This window comes from Canis lupus, chromosome X (genome assembly GCF_048164855.1).
Source record: "Canis lupus baileyi chromosome X, mCanLup2.hap1, whole genome shotgun sequence".
Classification (NCBI taxonomy): domain Eukaryota; kingdom Metazoa; phylum Chordata; class Mammalia; order Carnivora; family Canidae; genus Canis; species Canis lupus.
Genome location: NC_132876.1, coordinates 115,562,930 through 115,587,328, shown reverse-complemented (window position 1 = coordinate 115,587,328; position 24,399 = coordinate 115,562,930). Strand labels below are relative to the sequence as shown.

General features: G+C 45.0%; 1 long non-coding RNA gene across 3 annotated transcripts in view; it reads left to right on the top strand.

The window, feature by feature from the left end:
* LOC140627522 (uncharacterized) overlaps window positions 1-24,399 on the top strand; it is a 59,491-nt gene that overhangs the window by 10,575 nt on the left and 24,517 nt on the right. For all 3 annotated transcript variants that reach the window (XR_012026220.1, XR_012026219.1, XR_012026221.1), the window contains exon 2: window positions 16,924-17,026. This is a non-coding gene — a long non-coding RNA (uncharacterized lncRNA). The remainder of the gene's footprint in view (window positions 1-16,923; window positions 17,027-24,399) is intronic.

Below are 24,399 nucleotides of genomic sequence, written 5' to 3'. Positions count from 1 at the left end.
CTAGGCTGCAGGCGGCACCAAACCGCTGTGCCACCGAGGCTGCCTTTACCACAATAATATTAATTAACACCTCCATAACCTCACATAATTACTTTTTGTTGTTGTGATGAGAACACTTAAGATCTATTATTATTATATATATATAGTATATATATATATAATATCCATATGGAAACATCTTCTTTATCCATTCATCTATCCAGGGACATCTAAGTTGTTTCTGTATCTTGGCTATTGTGAATAATACTGCAATGAATATAGAAGTTCAGATATCTCTTTGAGATCCTGATTTCATTTCCTTTGAATATGTACCCAGAAGTGGAATTGGTGGATCATATGGTAGTTCTATCTTTAATTTTGTGAGAAACCACCTGTTTTCCACAGTGGCTGCACCAAGTGTTGCTCCCACCAACAGTACACAAGGGTTCCCTTTTCTCCATTTCCTTTCCAACACGTGTCATCTCTTGTCTTTTTGATACTAACTATTCTAACAGGTTAGAAGTGATATCTCCTTGTGGTATTGATTTGTATTTCCCTGACAATGAGTGATGTTGAGCATCTTTTCATGTATCTGTTGGCCATCTGGATGTCTTCTTTGAAATATGTCTATTAGGTCCTCTCTTCATTTTTTTAAGTTGGATTCCTTGGTTTTTGCTATTGAGTGGTATGAGTTCCTTACATATTTTGAATAATAGCCACATGTTACAGCACTATCCGCAATTTCAAAATTTTAAAATGGAAATCTTATTTGTAATGTAAGTCAGTAGTTCTCCAACATTTTGGTCTTGGGAGCCATTTAATCTTAAGAATCACTGAAGACTCCAGAGAGCTTGTCTTTGTATGGATTTTAGCAATTGGTGTCACCAAGTTAGAGATAAAGGCAGAGAAAAATTTCTGAATACTTATGTATTAATTTATTTAAAAATCACAGTAACAAACCCAATATATGTTAACATAACACATTTTCATGGAAATAGCTATTTTCTTAAATAAAAAGTTCATTGGGAAAATGGCATTGTTACACACTTTTGCAATCTCTTTAATGTCTGCCTTAATAGAAGCAGCTGAAGTCTCATTTTTGCTTCTATAGTCAATAGATTCTGGAACATTGTTTTGTCTGGAAAATATAGAGAAAATCCAGCCTCCCACAGATATGTCTTTGGAAATAGGAGAAGTATATTAACAGCTTTTTCAGGTAGTTGTGGACGTTCTCCTTTGGTACTACACCAAATTGTGAAAAGTGGTAGTTTCTGAGGAAAATATGCATTATGAGATTTGAAACCATAATAATGATGTTTTTGTACTCTGTTACATTAAAATTCACTGGTTTACCTTACATTTTGAATGAATATTTTACCCATGCATGATTTTGTAACATCATGCATTGATCATGAGGGAAATATTATTTCATTGAGTTATGCAGCTCTTCCCTATACAGTATAGAATGAAAGCACACTCTTTAGTACCACTGATCTCCTCAGAGGAGTCTTTAAGTGATGTGAAGCTGTCAAGCCCATGGGGGCATATTCAAGTTTCCTAAAATTGTAACTGTCACTTGAAAACGCAAGCTCAAACTCAAATGTTATTATTGGCAGCAAATACTGTCAATTGTTTTCCTTAAACTGACAAGCCCGTTTTGTTCATTTTTGAGAAAATGTCTGTCTAATCCTCAACTCTGTAAAGTCCCTGGTTGTCAGTTAGCCTTTCAAGTTAAAATGGTGTCACATGAAAACAGCAGCTAGTTTATCTGGCAACTCAAATATTAGCACTTCAGTCACTGGAGTGCTTTTCCTTGAGACAGTATATGAACATTGGTAGGCGGCAGAAAGGATTTAGACGTACTTCTCACTTGGTCACACAGAATTTAAGAAGATGTGTACCCAAGGGTTGAAAGGTAGTAAAAGTAATAATTTTACTGGCATTTGTATTTTCTGCGAGTGCATGGTGGTGAAAAGCACAATCCCCACTAGTACAGTGTGGTGCCAATGCCTCGATTCACATTCAGGTGCCAGTGGCTGTACTGCTCCCTGCCTTTGGTTGTTTTTTTTTGTTTTGTTTTGTTTTGTTTTTAAGATTTTATTTATTTGACACAGAGAGAGAGAGAGAGCGAGAGCACAAGCAGTTGGAACAGCAGGCAGAGGAGAGAGAGAGAAGCAGACTCCCCACTGAGCAGGGATCCCAATGTGGGGCTCTATCCCAGGACCCCTGGATCATGACCCGAGCTGAAGGCAGATGCTTAACCGACTAAGCCCCCGAGGAGCCCCTGCCCACTGCTTTATAGCACTAGTGCAAATCAAATATCAACAAGGTGAGAAAGGCAAATAACATCTTGGAGGCATTATGAGAATAGTTTTGACTTCACAGAACCCTTGGAAGGGTCTTGGGGACCCCCAGGTATCTGGGGACCACACTTTGAGATCCACTTATAAAGGCTCTCAATATTTTTTAATCTCCTTCAGGGAATTTTTTTTCTTTTAGGTAAATTTGATATCAGAATTTTACATATTTAGCATTACAGATGAATTTAGCATTCTTTTATTCAGGAATTACATGTGTATATACATTGTAATGTGCTGGCAATACAATGGTGAGCAAAAAAGTCTTTGCCCTTATGGAATTTCTGTTCTGGGTGAGATAAGCTGTAATCCCATCATCAGGTAATTGTAAATGTACAGTTGTCTTAAGTGCCACGAGAACCACAGTTGGGCCCGTTGGCTTAAAATGCAGGTGGGAGGTTAAAACACAATGTTCCTAAGGACATAATATTTGCCTTAAAACCTCAAGGGTCAATAGGTATGAGCAGGTGGAGGAGGTGGTGATGAGTGGTGAGAGAGTGTTCCAGGCAGCAGGACTAGCATATGCAAAGGTCCTGAGGCAGGAGGGAACTTGGCATGTTGCAGAAATGGGAAGCAGTTCTGAAAAGGAGGGAGGCTGATGGGAGATAATGCCAGAATGGAAAGTATAGATGAGAATATTTCATAGTCTCCACTAACATGTTGGCTTTTATGTAGAGAACAAAGAGATGCCATTGACGTGTTTCTAGAAAGGGTGGCTTAATCAAATTGGCATATGAAAAGATCACCTGTGCAGCAATGTTGAGAATCAATGGATGATGTCGGGGGTCAGGCAGATGAATGCAGGGAGCCATTTTTCAGATGGGGAAGCTCAGAAATGTTGATGTTTGCCAAGAATTACACCACTCCCAGTCTTAAAAGTAGGATTTCCAGATGGTCTCTTATTTTTTCAGCTTCATTGAGGTATAATATAATCGACAAATAACATTGTAATATATTTAGCTTTGCTATTTTTTCTTCAAGCAACTGAATGATAATTCTGATACAGAGGGTTCCAGGTTTGGTGAGAGGGGTCATGGACCCCTCTCAGATTGTACTGACAACTATTAACCTTCTCCCTAGCAAGGTTCACATTTGTACATGCACAAAATTGATACCACATTTCTAGAGATTTTCAGGTCTTTTGAAACCCATCCAGAGATTGCCCAAGACCATTTGAAACCCAAGGTTAACAAGGCTTATTCTAGGGACTTTCAAAGCCATCACTGGTGTTAAGTTGTCACCGGTGGATTTTAAAAATAATCATTGAAAACACCAACCACTTTAGTTTTCCAGATTAAAAATGGGCTACTCTTCATAGAATTACCATGTAACCCAGCAATTCCACCCCTGGGTATGGGTTCCAAAGAACTGAAAGCAGGTGTTTAAACAAAAACTTCTACACGCATGTTCATAGCAGCACTATTCACAATAGCCAAAAGATGGAAACATCCCAAACGTCCATCAGTGGATGAATGGATAAACAAATTGTGGTCCAGTCATACAATGAAAGTATTTGGCAGTAAAAGGAAATGAGGTCCTGCTGCGTGCTACGACATGGATGAACCTTGAAAAGGTTATATTAAGTGAGAGAAGCCAGATACAAAAGGCCACGGGTCATATGATTCCATTGATGTGACTTGTGCAGAATAAATACATCCGTAGACAGCAAGTAGATGGTGGTTGTCTGGGACTGAGGAGGGAGCAAAGGGAATGGCTGCTTCACGGGTACAGGGTTCCTGTGGTGATGAAAATGCTCTGGAATTAGATAGAGGTGATGCTTGCATAACATTGTAAATGTACCAAAGGCCACAAAGTAGACAGTAATAGATGGACTTTTTAAAGACTTTAAACCCGAAGCACCATTCTTTGTATTTTTTTTATTTTTTATTTTTTTCCCATTCTTTGTATTTTGTCTTTTTGGCCTCTTCCCTGAGCTGCTCTGGGTCAGCTATTTCTTCCTCGTTGACTATGACAGTGGTTCTCAAAGGTGGGGGTGGGGGAGGGGGTGGGTTGTTGTGACTCACAGGGGACATTCAGTGATGTCTGGAGACAGTTTGGTTGCCACAGCCTAATGCTATCTAGCAGACAGAGGCCAGGGATGCTGCTAAATATCCTACAATGCGCCGGACAGCCCTCACAGCAAAGAATTCTCTGACCCCAAATGTCAACAGGGCTAAGGCTGAGAAACTCAGGATTATAGTATAGATACCATCTAATTGAAAATGCCAATAACTACTTATTGTGGGCGATCTTATGGAGACAGCTCCCATTCTCTTGGTCTCTGTGGCTTGTGATGCCAGATGCTGAGACAGCACCGAGGAGAGAGTTCTGGAACTCTATAGGGAAATCACAGACCTCAGCCTTGTGACTTACTGATTCCACAAAGGCTATATCCCATAAGGTCCTGGAGCGTGCAGCCATCTCGGAACAATAAATGCAAGTTAACCCTTCCATATCCAGCCCCATGGATTCTGCGTGCTGGCTGCCCGGCCAAGATGAGCAGATTAAGGAATCAGAATGTTTTTTACAGCATAAGAACAGCATGATCTATAATGGGAGGAAATGAGCATATTTATTATCATTTTTCCTTATCATTTCAATTATCCTCACTAATAATTGCATCGTCAGTGATTTCATTCTGAACCAAGGCTTATTTATTTATTTTTATTAATCTACTTATAGAAGGTTGGTCTTTTTATCTTACAAGGGAAACACTGGCTATATGGATCAGTTTCATTTTCTTGAATATTATTTGAATATTGGTAAAAAACAAATGCTTTTAAAACAGGCATGATCTTGGATGAAAATCAGATCCTCCATCTTAAAAACCTCATCACTGTCTTTCTGGAAGGGAGCAAACCCATGCTGCATAAAATGGCAAAAGATTCTTAAATATTCTCCTTATTATTCTGCAGAGAGACAACATGTTCAAAACACCCTTAACTACACTTACATTGCTTTAGAAAATACCTTAGGGAAAACCTTCAGTAATTATTTACTTGCTGGATGATTTACTCTCTGAAAAATATGCTTGGTTTCTCCCTAGCTGCAGAAAAATGTTACAACTAGGAGATACCATGTTGAACACATTGTTCGAGGATTCAGAGGTCACACGGGGGAGGGGGCTCATTATAGTTCCTCTATAATGGGTTTGCCAGATGCATCTGTACTTGACCCGGCAGTGGTAAACTTTCCAACAGGGGCCATCCAGAATAAATGGAAAAGTCATGTTCGAGGACAGGGGGCACTTGCTTATGTGAATTCACTCTTACTGAAAATGCCAGGAAATCAAATGCATATTTTTCTTCATCTAGGGCTCTGGCCAACCCTTTCTTTTCTTTGTTTTTTTTTTTTTTTAAGATTTTATTTATTTATTTATTTATTTATTCATGAGAGACACAGAGAGATAGAGAGAGAGGCAGAGACACAGGCAGAGGGAGAAGCAGGCTCCATGCAGGGAGCCCGACGTGGGACTCGATCCCAGGACTCCAGGATCACACCCTGGGCCCAAGGCAGACGCTAAACCCCTGAGCCACCCAGGGATCCCCAGGCCAACCCTTTCTAATAGCAGTGCACACTTCCGTGGGGCCACTGAGGCCAGGACTTCATATGTTTGAAACTGGAAGACTATTGCTGCGATAGGAAGTGATGTATTTGAAAGAAATTAACAAATACACACAAGGGCGGGCATGAGTCTCTCAGCACGGAAATGGATTCTGTCCTCAAATGGTTGTATGGAAACATCTGTTTCAAACCATTCTGAACTAGGAAGAATGTGGGGACCATGGGGATCCCTGGGTGGCTCAGTGGTTTAGCGTGATCCTGGAGTCCCTGGATGGAGTCCCACGTCGGGCTCCCTGCATGGAGCCTGCTTCTCCCTCTGCCTGTGTCTCTGCCTCTCTCTCTCTCTATGTGTCTCTCATGAATAAACAAATAAAATCTTAAAAAAAAAAAAAAAAAGGAATGTGGGGGACCAACCATATGATTCGCCTGGAAAACCATTACCTCACAGTCTTGACCTAAGGGATAGTGTCTGGACAGGGGAGGAAACAGAAGCGGCCTTGGAATCACATCCTTTTAAAAACAAAACAAAACCCATGTCCTTATGCTTTTTTTGGAGAGTTTTTTCACAGCATAAAAATCCCCCAAATATCCTCTTTGTGTTTATTTTTTTAACCCCTTACAGTTTCCCCATGGTTAGTATCTTTCAAGACTGTGGCATATTTATAAAAATGAAGAAACTGAAATTGGTGCATTATAATTTAACCAAGCCCCAGACATTATTTGAATTTCACCAGTGTTTCCGTAACGTCCTCTTTCTGTTCCAGGATCCCATCCAGGACACTACATTGCATTTAGTCATTATTTCTCCTACTCTTCTTTCTTGGCTTTTGATGACCCCCTCTTTTCTTTTGCCTAAGCCCACAAGCTTCAAAATAGGCTCTTGAGAAGCCCTTCTAGACACACCAGGGCCAACTTTTCAATGGTGTCTACGGTAAGGGAGAAAAAACTTTTCCCCTACTTTTTCAGTTTTTCGCTTGGGTCCCTGGAAATTAAACGGACACAAGACAGATTAACAAGAGAAAAACTGAGTTTATTAACATGAGCAGAGTGCATATATGTGGAAGAAATTCAGTGCTACCTCAAAGTACTGGTTAGAACTTGAGTTGTTACGGCATCTTAATAAGAGCAATAGATTTGCAGAGAAGTGACAAGACAAAAAGAAAAACAGGCTTAGGCTTTTAGGAGTGACAAGCCATGGCAAAGTAAATACATGGGGGGAAACTAATGGAAGATAATGGCTATTTATCTTCTCATCTCAGGGCTGATAAGAGTCTAGGGTTGTTCCTAGTGGTTAGGAGTCTAAGATTTGTCCCCCTTCTTCCTGGTACCAGACAGAGAGATACCTCTGCAAATGGAATTTTATGTTCTGCTTTGAGGCCAATGGAGGGAAGGCAGGGAGCTTTTTTTGGGGGGTATCTGCTGTTTCCCAATTTTCTTCAGCTCAAAATAATCTCACGCCAAAGTTGTATGTTTGGAGGTGGCATATTGGGATACCCTGCACTATAATTCAAGAAACAAATAAACAAAAAGCAAACAATAACAACAAACAATTTTAAAAACCAATCAAAAACACTTGGGAGGGACACCTGGGTGGCTCAGCGTTGAGCGTCTGCCTTTGGCTCAGGGTGTGATCCTGGGATCCGGGATGGAGTCCCACATCGGGCTCCCTGCGAGGAGCCTGCTGCTCCCCCTCCCTATGTCTCTGCCTCTCTCTGTGTCTCGCATGAATAAATAAATAAATCCTTAAAAAAAGAAAAACTTTGGAAAATTAAAAAATTCAGCCAAGAGGCTCTCCTGGTTGCTGTTTAACCTGCACAAAATCAGTTATCATCCATTTAATGAATTTGTTTTCTATGTTTTTAGTGCCTATTCTGGCATAAGTCAATGTGTAGCTGGCTCTGTCTCATGGGTCAGAAGAAGAGGTCATCAGGCAATAGGAAAGACTAGACTAAAAAAAAAAAAAAAAAAAAAAGGAAGGACTAGACTAGGCAAGCAAGATATTAGAAAATAGACTTCTGCATTGGGAAAGACCAGAAGTTTGGACCAGACCACGCCTAGTTATATGAGGGGAAGTTGAGAGAGCTGGACCATAGAACATTTGGGAGACCACAGACAGATAGCTTCAGAAATTGGAGTAAATAGCAGGAGCATGGGGGCAAAGGGTGGGAAAGGTGGGCAGATGGACTAGCAGTGAGTGCCAGAGAAGGGTTAGGTACATGCAGTAGCCAGTCTGCGAGGAGCAGGAGGTTGGCCAGAAAGATCAGAAAGGACATAAGCCTGGGCTCCCAGTGCCTATGAATCAGAGGCAGGATCCCGGCTTGAGATCCAGAGCTTGGGTTCTGAGTTGTATCTCTGGCAGGGCTCGGGCAGGCAGACACTACCCAGGAGCAAGACACCTGGGATACCAAGGTAAAGAGGTGCACACAGGAACCCCAGCATTCTAATTAGGGTAAGGTCACAGCAAGGTCAGAACCCAGGTTAACTTGACGTTGGAGTAACTTCCCTACCAAACAAAAGATGCTCAATTCTCCCTGAAGTTTCAACCTTGGCATCAGTGAGGTTTGGGACTGGATAACCCTTTGGTGTGGGGGCTGTCCTGTGACTTTGTAGAAAGTTTAACATCATCCCTAGCCTTGACACACTAGATGCCCGTAGCACCCCCATCCCCTGCCAAGTTGTGATGATCAAAAATGTCTCCAAATGTTGCCACACGCCTCCTGGGGACAAAATCACTCCTGTTGAGAACCACCGCTCTACAGTGAGGCTGACTCAGTAAGAGGCATTAAATGGCCTCCGTTTTAGTAGAAAAATGTCTGGGGGGAAGAAAACCAGGCCAATTATTACAACTCAGAATGGGAATGAAGGGAGTGATACACCTAGTAAGGCAGTGTGGCTATGCGATGGCTCCGTCATAAAGAGCCACGGCATAGGCAGGGGTTAGACAATTTGATTCTTCAGTGGAGGGAGTCTGGGACCATAAATTTTCTTGCTCCATATAAAGAACACATATGGTAGAAGGGGGTATGCATTCACTGATTTAATAGGTCAAAGGAAATTGAGTTGTGCTTAAAACAATGTTTGACACATAAAGTCAGAAGAAATGAAACTTGTCTTTGTTTTTTCATACCGTGAAATCCTTCCTAGCCTTAAAATGCCTTTGCCCAATGTGGGACATATTTTACCGAAATAATGCCCTTTTGCACTCAAGTTTTTTTCAGTTGAGTTTTTTTAAAAAAGATTTTATTTATTTATTCATGAGAGACACACGGAGAGAGAGGCAGAGACACAGGCAGAGGGAGAAGCAGGGTCCACGAAGGGAGCCTGATTCAGGACTCGATCCCAGGGCCCTGGGATCACGACCTGAGCCAAAGGCAGACGCTCAACCACTGAGCCACCCAAGTGCCCCTTCAGTTGAGTCTTATAAAGGCACTATGCAAACTTTTTTATCCCAGAAAATAGTGGTCATTGAAGCATTTTGGTGGACTTGTTACCATTTATATACAGTTCTAGCCTAGAAATGTCTGATTTTTCTGTGTGGTATTGATGTTTGGGAATAAACTGGCTAAGGACAATGATTTCCATATACGTTTCTGCTTAAATTCACGAGAACTTCTTAATTTCATGCCATGTTGCACCGTTACACTGTGCTTGGCAGCTCCCAAAATGGCCACCACGATCCCCACTTCCTGGTAGTCACACTTTGTGTAGTCCCCTCCCCTTGCGTGAGGCCTGGACCTGGTGACTTGCTGTTGGCAAATAGAATATGGTGCAGGTGATAGGATATGGCTTCCAAGATTAAGTTCTAAAGCTTGTCACTCCAGCTTTGCTTTTTCTCTGGCTCTTCTTGCTCTCTCTGATGGAGCCAGGTGCCATGTTGCAAGCTGGCCTATGGAGACACCTACAAGACAAAGGACAAAGAGAGACCTCTGATCCAAACCCAGCAAGGAACTGAGGCCTTCAGTCCCACAGTATGTACGGAACTGAATCCTGCCCACAAGCACTTGAGCCTTGAGATGACTGTAGCTCCCGGCCAGCACCTTAACTGCAGCCTTCGTGAGAGACCCAGCTAAGCCGCTCCTCAATTCTTGACCTGCAGAAAGTATAAGATCGTTACTTGTATTTTTTTAAGTTGTTACATTTTAGGGTGATTTGTTACACAGCAATAGATGACTAACTCGTACAACTGAGGTCATCCTGCACTTCTCTCGGTGGCCTATTATTGTATCATCTAATGTGGCAACACACAGCTATGAGGACAAAACAATGAAACTTGAACTCCAGCTCCTGATGGGTAGAGAGAAGGCCCTGAGGTAGGAGGACAGCAACTCATTGTGGCACACAGAGTTTAAGGCCACTGAGAGATAAGAGAATCTACGGGTGGCGTGGAAACAGGAAGTTCACCCTTTGTGGCCACAAGACAAAAAGACCCCAGTGTATCTAACCTGCCCAACAAGGGGAGGCAGGAGGAACAGAAAACGAGGGTGACGCTGTGAATAGTAGGTGAGGCCCGCGTTGCACAGTGGGGGTCGGGGGGCACCCGGAGAAGCAGATCCAGGCTCTGAGGAGCACCAAGGAGTCATGGAATAAAATGGTGATATTGCTTTCAGGGCAAACGTGAAGCATGCTTAAAAACGTATTTCTAAAATGTGATGCGTCAGAAGAAGTGAAACATCCCTTTCAATCACAACCCCCACAAAGGAGAAGCCTCAGCCTCCCAGCCCTCTAAGTGACTAAGCTGTACTGGATTTTCTGGACAATTCCGTGGGCCCAACGGATAAGAAAGAGCCTTAGCTGATGGAAGGAGAGAGTCGGGAATGTGAGAGCCGATTCTTTGTACCTGGGCTTAAAACTTAAAAGCAATAGTACTATTTATTGATCACGGCACAAAGCAGTTTACTGGTTCTTGAAACTTCGTGTTTTGCAGCTGAGGAAACTAAGCCCTCAGGACGAGGTGTGTCACTGGTGGAGCCAGCAAAACCCAGGTCATTTGATTCCTAAGTGTGACCTTGACCCATGGGTGATGTTCAGCAGCTGTAACAATCATAGAGCACAAGGTCAGAGCAATCAGAACAGGATGGATGGGCCCTGCCAGCTGGATGGCGGGAGGCTAAGCACAGTGACTGGGGAAGGAGGGGACCCCAGGGTTGTCCAGGCCGCTGTTCATTGAGTGTATGTTTATAAACTCACTGGTCCCGAAGTTCTGTGCTTTGGCCCTTAAGCATCTGGCCAGATGTGCTGGTGTGTGAGGGCTGGGAGCTACCTCATCCCCAGCCAGTCGTGGTCCCAGGCCTCCTTCCTGGAGGGTCCCGTCCCCACTCGTCACATAAAACACGGGCATTTATTTCCAGCACAGACCAACCAAAAGTGAAGGAGAAACCAGATTGTCTGTTCCCTCGAGCATTTGCAGACAGACAACTTTTAAATAGAAGCACACACATGGGATGCTGAAAGCTGCACTAGAACAGTGAGTTCTGGTGGGAGATCCCTCCAGAAAGAGAAACTCAAGCTAGAGCTACCGTCTTATCTCTTGAAAGGGGGTGGGGGTGGGATTTGGCTGTTTAGGGAAAAGTGGGTCTCTTCTGCGTCTCCTGTAAAATCACAAGACGGTGGCGTAAATCTAAAATAGAGAGGTGCCCTCCTCCAGCCTATTTGCGCTCCAAGGGAGAATCAATGCTCTCACTTCTCTGTGCTTCCATTTTATCATCCTAGAAGTGAGAGGACGAGTCCCTATCTGACGGGGCGAGCCCTTGGTGATGGGGAATGACTATTTTTGTCGTGCTCCTATGGGGACACAGCTAACGAACAGGCACGGGTGTTGCTGGAGTGAAAACTTGCAGAACTGGGTACAGTAGCAAGGGTGGGTGTGAAGCCCCATCAGCTGTGGCATTCCAGCCCAGGTGGACCCCGGAGAGGGTTAGGGAAGCCCGGACCCTCTGTGTGTGAAGGTTCCTATAGAATTGTAATACGACAGAGCAACAACCTTCCTGGGGGTCACTGGGCTGATATACGCAAAGACAACTACGGCCTTAGACAAAGGAAGATGTAACTATTCTAAGTCTCCTATGTTTTCTTTTTCTTTTTTTTTTTTTTTTTAAGATTTTCTTTATTTATTCATGAGAGACACAGAGAGAGAGAGGCAGAGACACAGGCAGAGGGAGAAGCAGGCTCCATGCAGGGAGCCCGACGTGGGACTCGATCCCGGGTCTCCAGGATCAGGCCCTGGGCCGAAGGTGGCGCTAAACCGCTGAGCCACCCGGGCTGCCCAAGTCTCCTATGTTTTCATGCGTGTCATATTCCTACAGATCCTTGACGTTGCTTGGCCAAATCTGTCTCCCCAACTCCTCCCTCCCAAGTTCTAAGACCCTGACGCCCAATCGCCTTCTCACTGCCTCTCCCAGACTGTCTAGTGGGATCTCAAAACTAGCATGTTCAAAGCAGGACTCTTGGCCCACCCCGTCCCTGGCTCCCCGTGTGTTCTAGCAGTTTCTCATCCCGTAGCTTGCTTCCCAGTGTGTGGCACCGAGGTCCAGCAAACTGAGAGCCATTTGGGGTGATCTTTTTCACACACACCCTTTCCAGTCCATCGACTGGCCCTACGGCTTCTCTCAGAACGTTTCTCCAGTCCATCGTCTCTCTGTCAAAAAATGAAATTCAGCGGAGTAAATTTTAAAGGTGTTGCTGATTTTAATCAACAATATTCATGACTCATTGAATAAGCAGCACCCCTTCAAGCAAATAGGATGGAGCTCCTGAGAACTGTATGCTATGAAGGACTTTTGTAGGTGGAAGGGGACGGGACAAGGAAGTTACCAGGGAAGAAGGAATCGTTTACAGGCAGCTGCCTGCCTTTGGGAACGGCAGGGGTCCCTCAGGCCAATTACTTCACTAGTGCTGACAAGCTCATTCCAGACTGACTGGTTTAAGACTCCACTCCTGCGACAGGCTGAAACTGTAAGTAAGTGAAGTGATAAATCTCAGTTTGGTGATGTGCGCTTAGCACAAGTGACTCCATTTGGGTCTTCTATCTCCCTTTTAACATCTCTCATTCTAGGCAATCACCCTCCCTCGCCTGGACTAGTGCCTCGACTTATCTGGTCCAGAATCTCTTCTTATCCTCTTTCCTCCCACTCCCCCTAGAGCAGCAGTCAGATCTATCACTCACCTCCTCCCTTGCCAGCTGGACACTCAAAGCCCTGCCGAGGTTCCCTGTTGGAATTATTAACTAGAAGCTGGGAAGTCCACAACAGAGATTCCAAACTGGGGGCGGTTTTGCACCCCCACCCGGGGGCAAGGTTTGGAGGCAGTTTTGGTTGTCATCATTAGGGGGCATTACCGGCATCTAGGGGGTGGAGACCAGGGATGCTGCTGGACATTCGCTGACAGCCCACTGATGCCAAAGAATGTCCAGTCCCAAATGTCATTTGTGTAGCCTAGTGTTGAGTGGTAGCCTAGTGTTGAAGATGAGAGTGAGGGACAGTGCCCCAACTCGAGCTGGAAGGTTTTATGTTGACAGCGCTCCGCATTCATGAACATGTTGGTTCTCCGGCTTCCTTCATCTTCTCCGAGTGGGACCAGCTACTAGCCGGACAGATGTGGCCAAAGACAGGGAACTGAGAGCCTAGTGTGCTTCCGCCAGGTAAGCAAGCATAACTGGGATGCTTAGAGTTTATATGGCATCGAACAAATGAAACTCCTAGTAAAGCATGAAACACCTGAAAACCAGGGGTACCTGGGTGACTCAGCGGTCCAGAGTCTGTCTTTGGTTCAGGTCATGATCCCGGGGTCCTGGGATCTAGTCCCCCATGGGGGGTCCCTGCACGGAGCCTGCTCCTCCCTCTGCCTATGTCTCTGCCTCTCTCTCTGTGTGTGTGTGTCTCTCATGAATAAATAAGTAAAATCTTAAAAAAAAAAAAATCTGAAAACCAGAGCCGCATGCGCAGCAGGGCTGCGTCTCCCAAGATGCCAGTCCTGGAGCCACTGGGCTATACAGGCTGCCCAGAGAATTTGCAGAGAACAAAGGCCTCTGATGTTCCCCCAAGCTGTTAGCTTTAAGCGAAACAAGGGTAAGAAAGTTCCCTTTGGCGTCTCTTGACAATTAAAGGATGATGTAGGGAAAGTGTTTTGATCTCTCGCAAAAACCATGAAATTTTTTCTCTTCTGTTGAAACATCTTTTCCAATGACATTTCAACAGATTAACAAGGGCAACTTCAAAACGTGTGTTTCTTCCACCTTCAAAAAAGAAGCGAAAACAACTGTTCTTTTCCACTTTATTAAGCTAAACAGACGTGATAGAAGGCTGGCCCTTCCCGCGACTGAGTAATCCCACGGAGTAGGACTACAGCCACCAAAGAACTCATAGTTGCTAATGATCTCCCTCTACTAGCTTTCCTGTTAGCCGTTTTTAACTCTGGGTTTCCCCTGCCGGGCAGGAAGCAGGCCATGGCGTGGTTTACCAGAGAAGCCCCTCGAATCCTCTTTCACTTGATAGGCAAAACCCGAGCCTATCTTTGTGCGACAGCTCTCAGGAGCCCCACAGTGATAAACAGGCAAAGTAACATTGAGGCGGTCTGGGGGGTGGGGTGGGGAGGTGGGGATGCAGAACATTCCATGAGACACGCAAAACGGATGCTTTTAGGAATCACATATGTAGGGCTTTGGGATGTTGAAGGAGTTCCCAATTCCGGCTGCATGTTAGAATCGCCTGGAAAGTTTTCTAAAAGCCCCAGTGCCTGGGCTGGGCCCCACCCTCAGAGTTTCAGATTCAGTTGGGCCTGGGGAAGGCCCAGGGCATTGGGATAGCTCTGAAGTTTCCCAAGGGACTCTAATGGGCATTGAGGGTTCAGAAGTCCTGTCCTAGACCAGGATTTCTCCACCACAGGGCTGGGGTACTTTGGGCCAGCTCATTCTGAGCTGTGGGGGAGGGTGTCCTGTGCGCTGCAGGCCCCTAACATCCCCTCCCCCCATCATGACCATCATGATGACCAAGATGTCTCCAGGTATTGCCAAATGTCAAATGTACCCTGAGGGACAAACTCGCTGCCCCACCCCCCCACCCCCCATGGGGTACCACCGTCTTGGCCACTGTGTGCAGAGACGTTGGAGGGGGTGGGTGGGATGGAAGTTCAGCTCTCTGAAATAAAAATCTAAGGAATGGGGATCCCTGGGTGGCGCAGCGGTTTGGCGCCTGCCTTTGGCCCAGGGCGCGATCCTGGAGACCCGGGATCGAGTCCCAGGTCGGGCTCCCTGCATGGAGCCTGCTTCTCCCTCTGCCTGTGTCTCTGCCTCTCTCTCTCTCTCTCTCTCTCTCTCTCTGTGACTATCATGAATTAAAAAAATAAAAAAAAATTGAAGGTGGAGTGTCTGCCTTGCTCACCTTTCTAAAAAAAAAAAAAAAAATCTAAGGAATGAAAGAACTGCTCACTGTCCCATCCTCAGCCTAGAGGTGGGATCAGTGGTACATTCCAGAACTCTACCCTGAAACACCTTTCCTCTCCATTACAGACACCCAGACGAAATTGGCCCTGTAATAATTTAGGGTCTATATGTCGTATACACAAATCCACAGTCAAAATTGTTTATATCACATTAAAGACCCAGCTCTGCAAGAAAGAGAAGACAAGCCGTTCCCTCTCCAATCGGGTCCTTTGTTCCCATGGGCAGCCATCTCCCCTCCCTTCCCTGCTGCTCCTGGGGTAACTTTCCAGCCCTAGGGACTCTAACTCTGCTGTCACTAGCCACCAGCCACGTGTGGCTTGTTAGAGTTCAGCTTAAATCAATGTAAATGACATCCGAATTAAAATTCAGTTTCTCAGTCACACAAGCCACATTTCAGTTGCTCCATAGGCAGGCACGGCCAGTGGCTACAATATTTCAGTGCAGAAATAGAACATTTTCGTCATTGCAGGGGGTCCTACGGGACAGTACCGCGTAGCCGTAGTGCTTCTGGTGACATTCTCATGCTTATGTGTCTCTGCCAACCAGATTAGCTTGGCATTTAGGATCGTTCACCAAAGGACCCCAGCCCTCTCTTCCAGAACCCTCTCTGCCCCTCAGTCTCCTGGGTACAGCTCACCACTTGATAGGAGAGCCCACCGGGCTCCTCCGCCTCCAGAGCTGTCCCTATGCTGTTTCCTTTGCTATGAACGCTATTTCTCTAATTTTTTTTCACCTGGAAAACTCATGCATGATCTTCAGATTCAGTCCAAGGTCACGTGCATACGTGTCCCCTATGCCTCAGACAGAGCTCCTGAAGGTCAAGGAGTGACTCCAGTCCTCTTCACATCACTGAAGGTTGCACTGTGTAGGCAGCCACATCTCAAGCGAAATAATCAACTAGCTAATGAATGAAGGCGGCATGATAGACACATTTAACACCACAGAAGTCCAACAACCCACACTTCTATGAATCTGATGGCGCCTCTTTGGGATAAGAATATCTGCCTTTTATCTTCTGAGCAGACTGAGCAGATCTGGTAACTCCGGGCTCTTTGCTGGGGTAAAACATAAATTCACTTAAATCTTATTTCTGATGGGCTGATAGTCACCAAGAATAAGAAAGAAAACAAGGGGAAATTTCATGTTCTCCTATGAGGATTTCATCTCTTCTGTCAGTGAAACGGAAATATCTCAAGAGAAAGAACAGTTAAGGGGCGCCCGGGTGGCTCAGTCAGTTAAGCATCTGCCTTCGGCTCAGGTCATGATCCCAGGGTCCCAGGATCGAGTCCCCGCATGGGTTCCCTGCTCAGCAGGGAGTCTATTTCTCTCTCACCTTCTGCCCCCCCAACCTGTTCCTTCTCTCTCTGCCTCTCTCTCAAATGAATAAAATCTTTTAAAAACAGAGAGAGAAAGAGAAAGAACATTTAAATAGTAAAACAAAACAAAAGCAACAACGGAGAGGACCAGCTTAGCATTACAGCTACACAGTGCTTCTTCCCTGGCGTATTCTTGACTCTCTCTACAGGGTAATTTGTTTGTTTTACGGAACCCAGAGTTGTAGCTTACACTTCCTTTCTTTTTCCCTAGGCATCTAACACACTGTCCAGCACGCAGCTTCACCTCCTCCAGGAAGCTTTCCTTGACTTCCCCTCTTCTGTGATCCGAAATGCCGTGTACACGGCTTCGTCAGGTACTGACCCCATTGCTTTACATATTATCTCCCTAATGTCGTTATGTTTCTCCTCGGGTCAGGAATTATACCTTACTCTTCTTTGAGTTGCCATAGCCTATTAGAGTGTCCGACACAATAAATCTTTGATAAATACATAAACCCTGGCAGCAGGCAATCCAGGCTTTAAAGGAGAACAACAGTATTTCCTTGCAATCGTTAACAGTATTAGCAGGAATTTTTAGAATTTCAGTGAGGGGTGGGGAAAAGTTTATGAGTATGAATTTATTTGGATTAAAAAAAGAACCTTTGGGGGCACCCGAGTGCCTCAGTTGGGTAAGCATCTGACTCTTGATCTCAGCTCAGGCCTGATCTCAGGGTCATGAGTTCAGCCTCCACCCTGGGCATGGAGCCCACTTGAAATAAATAAATTTGTTAAAAAATAAAAGGCAAAAGAAACCCCCCAAGAAAAACCTTTGGGGTTACTTGATCTGAATAAAGACACAATAATCATTAAATAATTCTAGAAAGGAGAGACCATTCTAGAAAAAGAATCCACGCAAGATTCCTTTTAAACCTGTTGATTTCGATCCAATGAATAAATACTGAAGACTTAGGATGAGCAAATACCTCTGCCAAGAGAGAAAAAAAAGAAAATACTTCTGCCACTTGACGTTTCATAATTCTATGACCTTATGATGCTGCACGCCTACGGAAGGTATTTTTAAACCGTGGCAGTCACACGGGGTAGATTTACATGAAGAACCAGGCATGACGGGGTTAGAGCTCTTGCATGGATTTTTCTCGTCGAAGTTTCCCTACGAGCTGGTGCCATCGGGTCACTGTCGGATCCGGGCCACGGGTTCCTGGCTTCACCGCAGAGTGCACTAGACGGTCGCGTGCCACTTGGCGGTTGTCAGGGTGCACCCTCGTTCTCTGTAATGTTCTATTCCTTCCTCTGGCAGCCAGATGGTTAATCGCCCTCCCTCAAGCACACACACATTCACAGAAAAGGTGTGAGGAAGGGCCCTGGGAGGGGGAGCCCCTCACCCAGCCCGCTGAGTCACCAGATTGTTGGATTGTTGACCCTCGAAGGTGCCTGAAAGCCTTTTCAGCCACACAAAACCCTGGGCTTCCTCATTAGCATATCAGAGGTGGCACAGTGGTGGGAAATGCCACTGGCAACAAAGGACACAGCTCGGTGGCATCAGCTCATTGGTGCTCACAGAAGCAGAAAAAATGATCCTCGGCCCAGGGCCGCAGTGATGGACAGATGTTGACATATTTTCTGGGGTGACCAATGTCTACCCATCCTCCACTCCACCTCCACTCACGGTTGCCCATCCCCCTCCAACGCACAGTCGCTGGACCAGTTCACGGGGAAGAGCCATGTCCCCATCAGAGCCTCTCTCCAGCTACAATGAAGACACAGTTTCAGCTTTGACTGCATTGTGCCTGGAAGGGCCTGGCCCTCTTCTTTTCAGACTTGAAAGATTTAGTGGAAGCCTGATGTGATGATAAATAGGAGAGTCCGTTGCCAGTTGCTAATGCCATCCTAGAAACTGAGTCACTGTTTATGTCACCGTAACTCTTGTCAGGAGCCTGCCATCTTACCATTTCATACTGCAAGGAGGAGAGGGGTTTAGTGACAAAGTAATTTCACGTTCTCATTGCTAAACGATTTCCCTTCTGTGGTCGATACTCCCTGGCAGTGGTTCTCAACCCGGGATGATTCCGCCCCATGTGGACACTGGGCAGTGTCTGGAGACATTTCTGGCTGTCACAAATAAGGGGTGTGCGTGCTCCTGGCATCTAGTGGGTCAAGGCTAGGGATGCTGCTAAACATCCAACAATGCACAGGACGGCCCCAAGTGACAAAGACTTCTTTGGTTGGAAATGTCAGTGGTGCCCAGGCTGAGCTCTGTTCTATGGCCTTCTTTGTGAATATCATTTACAAATTCCTATCGAGTCAAATTGCTACTGACAAATGGGCACCTCGAGGGACTTACATTCCCATGTTCACTGTATTAATTTAGAATATGGAACCACCTTTGTTTTTTTTTGTTCTGTTTTGTTTTTTACAAAGAAACAGGACCCAAATGATAATTTCTCGTCTTTGGCTCTATCGTTGGAAGATTTGATCTAAGCAGTGGGTGTAAAATTTTAGAAAATTGTATATTGAGCACAGAGGGGTGAAAATTTTCCTACGTGCAGTAATTTTGCTTTCTTACAGCCAACAACATGTCTTTACTTCACGCTCAGCTGAGTCTTAAATATACTCCAAATGGCATGAAATGTGATTAAAGAATTCATCCTCCTCACTTGGAAATATTTATAACCTCTTAGAATTTGACACACTAGGGGAAAATACACATTGTTCAAATATGCATGCATATAATATATATATATAATTAAATCTATATTTAAAATCACATGTCATAGTAGGTTTATGTTATTTAACATCATGTTTGCCTGGCTCAAAATTTTTTCAGCTCAATATTTAGAAATCAGAATATCAGTAATCTCATATATACCCATATTTATGCACATATATACATAGGTATAGATGTATATAAAAACATATACAGCTGACCCTTGAACGATGTGGCTGTGAGGGGTGCTGACCCCCTGTGCAGTCAGAAAGCTGTATATAATTTTTGACTCCCTGAAACTTTACTACTAATAGCCTACTGTTGACCAGAAGCCTGACTAACACAAACAGTCGGTTAACACTTATTTTGTATATATTTATTGTATCCTGTATTCCTACGATAAAGTAAGCTAGAAAAAAGAAAATGTGATTAAGAAAATCATGAGGACGAGAAAATACTTTTAGAGTAGTGTACTGTATTTACTGAGAAAAAGAATCCACGTGTAAATAGACTCATGTTGTTCGAACCTGTGTGGTTCAAGGGCCAACTGTGTTGTTCTCCTTCGGTACCAATTGTTCTATCCAAGTAGCTCCATGTTGACCAGACCACCCCAGACCCCACACTCTAAGGACTATTGGTCACTAGTTATTACATACATTGAGGTACGAGTTAGTTAAGTGCCCTCTTCATAGCCTCAAGTAGATTGGAGATGCCAGGAAAAAAAAAAAAAAAGAAGGGTGATTATAACGAACTTTATAAAGAGGCACCTAAAATGGAGACCAAAGTGAATTGCCCGAATCCGTCTTCAATCACCTTATTTTTTTCTTTTTTTTTTTTTTCAATCACCTTATAATACAGTCTGCAGAATCTATGGCTTTTTCCTTAGAAGTTCCTAATTAAAATTATTCTGTTGTTTGAAAATCGCTCAGGCCTGAGGCACTTCCAAAATCAGAGTATGCGCTCTGGTGAAGAGATTCCGTATTTCACCCTTTGTAAAAATAGTTTTCTTTTCTGTAAAACACAGTGGTTCATATTAGAATCAATTGAGCCTTAAAAGCATACTTGTCTCTTAGGTTCCACTCAGACTGGCGGCTGGATTAGAATAACTGAGGCCGACATGAAAACAAAACAACACACACACACACACACACACACATACAAATGTGCACACGCATCAGGCCAGTCTACTGGCCTCCGCAGCGGGAAGGCTGGCTGGAAACCCAGGTCTGAAGCACACACTGCCAGAGACCACCGGATCAGCAGGTGACCTGGGCAAGTATGGCCCCAGGGAGATGGAAGGACATTCCTCTATCTCAGGCTAGTGGGGACAGAGAGTGGGGATCATCCAGGAGAATACATTTGGTATGTTAACAACCTAGTAATGATCATCTTTGACCTGCCATCCTGGGGCTCCTGGGTGGCTCAGTGGGCTGGGCGCCTGCCTGTGGCTCAGGTCATGCTCCGCGGGTCCTGGGATCTGCATCGGGCTTCCTGCTCAGCCGGGAGTCTGCTTCTCTCTTTCTCCCCCTCTGACCCTTCCCATTACTCGTTCTCTGTCTCTCTGTCAAATAAATAAAAATTTTAAAAAATCTTTACACTGCCATCCTGAATGAGAAAGTAAAGAATGTTAGGGATGCCTGGCTGGCTCAGTTGGTAGAGCACATGATTCCTGATCTTGGGTTTGTGGGTTCCAGCCCCATGCTGGCTGTACAGATTACTTAAAAATAAACTTTTTTAAAAAAGATATTATTTATTCGTTCATGAGAGACACACAGAGAGAGGGGCAGAGACACAGGCAGAGGGAGAAGCAGGATGCGGGACTCCATCCTAGGACCCCGGGATCACACCCTGAGCCGAAGGTAGGTGTTCAACCGCTGAACCAGCCGGGTGCCCCGAAAATAAACTTTAAAAAAAGAAAAGAGATTTCTAGAATCCGGGCAGTGTTCTTCATTTTGGCTCTTTCTCTGACTAGCTTCTGTCAAGCCCTTTCATTCTGCCCGGCCTCGGTTTACTCGCCTACAAAATGAGAGGGCTTGGTTATATGATTTCTACTGTTTCATTGAATTCAGAAAGAAAAATAACTAGGAGTGATACTTGCAAATTTAGAAAAATATTAAACAGTTGAACATTTTACATTTTTTGTAAATGTATAAAGCATTATATGACAAAATAATATACAATTTAGAAAGGAATTTGGGGCAGTTTGTAAGAAATATATCTCCTCATATCAGAAAAATGGGCCTAGTGTTCGGGCTATACGGTATTTCTATAGCTCACTGTATCTTTGACGGGCGATCAGCAAATTTTTCTGTAAAGGAGCAGATAGAAAATATTTTCAGCTTCGAGGAGCAGGCTAGGAAAATTTCTGTCCTGCAGTTTTTTCTTTTTTTAGTCATCTTAAAATGCGAAAAACAGGGCGCCTGGGTGGCTCAGCGGTTGGGCGTCTGCCTTCGGCCTAGGTCGTGATCCTGGGATCCCAGGATCGAGTCCCACATCGGGCTCCCTGCATGGAGCCTGCTTCTCCCTCTGCCTGTGTGTCTGCCTCTCTCTCTCTGTGTGTCTCTCATGAATGAATAAATAACATCTTTAAAAAAATAAAAACGTGAAAAACAGGTGAGGGACAGGATTTGCTGACCCTTGTTTTAAACAATAAAATTTACATTTGGGTAAACCCAAAATTGCTTGCTTTCTAACCACACCACCAGAAAACCTACTAGAAGCTCTTGTTACTTGTTGTTACAGGGAGACTGAATTTAGGCCAAAAAAGACGCCCACTGAGGTTGTCACCTGATGCCTACTGGGGCCAGGCCTCCAGCTGCCGGCTGACCAACCTGTCCTGGTTCGCCCGGCCGGGGCTGGGGGTTGCAGCCCTGGGTCCCAGGACCCCAGGATGATTGGCCACCATCCACGTGAGGTTCTTGGACAGGTTGCTTTTGTGGGAAATCCGGGGCCAGAATGAATGGTAAGAAGCTTGAAAGGCAAATGCTGCCAGGAGCTTGGACGCGTGCACAGTAGGCAAAGACCCCGGCTGGGAAAGTCGCAAGGGAAATCTACCCTAGACTCAGCTCGTCGTCCTTTTCTGGATTAAGCTCGATTAATCCAGTTACAAGTCCCAACCCCAACAGGTGGCAGCTGAGGAAGAGGCTTATTCACAGGCGTGGCAGGTGGTTTTGAGTACAAGTGTATACATCCTCTGGCTGTGATAAATGCTGGACGTTCTGATGAAACACAGCCCAACCTTATTACTCGAAAGTGACAGATTGTATAATTACTCCCTGGGTTAGTCTGCAGACGACGCGTGGCACGGACCTAGCTGCGAGCCTGGCGACGCGTACAAGAAATTCCTAGTTGGGACTGCTTTGGAAACAGCCAGGGATCAAAGCGAGAACTGTCGTCCCCGTGCTTTTAGTGTGTGCATTATTACCGTTCATTTGAATCTTTGAGACTGCCCCCCGCCCCCAAAACTCAAAAGGCTGTTGTTCTCTTGGGCACTTGAAACCAGGTACACAAAGCTCCCAGGGGAGCTTTGCCATGACCGCACGGTTTTCCATTTGTACTTTATAAAAACAGGAACCCTTAAATATTAAGAAGCAGATCTGATAGCTCACAAGAGGACGTCATCGAGTAAAACGAAATCAAGGAGACAATTTAGAATCTTTTGCAATCCTTTTTTTTTTTTTTTCGTTGTCATCAACTTGCTCCAGTTCCGATCTTGTTTAGAGCCATGGTTGCGGCTTTCCGACTCATCCAACTTGGGTCATAAAAGCATCTTTTGTTCTTGGCATCAAAACCCCTTGTATCTTCTGAAGCTGTGGCTGTGGGTAGTTCTCTTTAGAATCTCCTTTAGCAGAATCAGTGATGCTGGAAAATAATCACACAGTTCCTCTACATGGATCCTCCTGCCCCTTCCGTGGTATGAAATCAAGGGGAAAGAGGGGAGACCCCTGTAGGTAGGTGTCTTGATATCTTGATTCTACAAGAAACCTGGCACTGAGTGTCTTTCCCTAAGTGGAAACTTTGCTTCGTTGTAAGGGGAGCAGGTTGGGGCACGAGGGCCACAAACTAGGAAAGCTCAGAATGGTGCAAGGGATCACAGGGGAGCAAACAGAGACCAGGGGCCGCTCGGGCGCACTGAGCATGGCCATGGAGGGTCTGAGCGGTGGAATTTGAAGGAAGTATTAAAGTAGTACTTCGCAGGGGCACCTGGGGGGCTCGGGGGGCTGAGCGTCCGACTCTTGATTTGGGTTCAGGTCATGATCTCAGGGCGATGAGGTCAAGCCCCGCGTTGGGCTCTGCGTTCAGTGGGGAATCTGCCTGAGATTCTCTCCTTCCCCCTCTGCTCCCCTCACCCCCGACCCCCTTGCCCTCTCTCTCTCAAATAATAAGTAAATACATAAAAATCTCTAAAGTACTATTTCCCCAACTCTCTCCCAAGGCATGTAAACGCATAGTGCAATACAGATACAAAGCGCATGCGTGTGTCACAGGTTCTGCTACTCACCCACCACCATTCACTCAACTCTGCAGAACAAGTGGCCATCAGCTTCCTAGTTTCCCTGGTGACAAATCAGGAAACCGTTAATCATATTGTGTGCATTTTAATACCTACTTCCAACGCCCCTGGATGTACACAAGCTACCTATTTCAAGATTAGTTTCGGAGCTACACCTAAATGCAGGAACTGCTTTTTCTTGATGGCCTATGCACATAGACGGGGACTCACTCTGCTCCCCTATAAACCCCTCCGCTGAACAATGGCTAAAATGGAGCCCCATCCAAACACACCTTTGAGGCCTGAGCCAAATGGCCCAACTATCCCTGGGCCCCTGTGCCTTCCACTGGCCCCCTGAGTCCAATCCCTGGCTTCAATATTATTCACAGGAGGAGGGTCCGATCCGTGACTTCCTGCCACTCTCTCTGAGCGGCCTCAAGTCCATTGTCCTTTGCTCTGAGATCATGCCGGGCCACAGCCCCTCTTTTGTGTATTATCTGCCTCTTAGACTAGTTATTAAACCACAATCT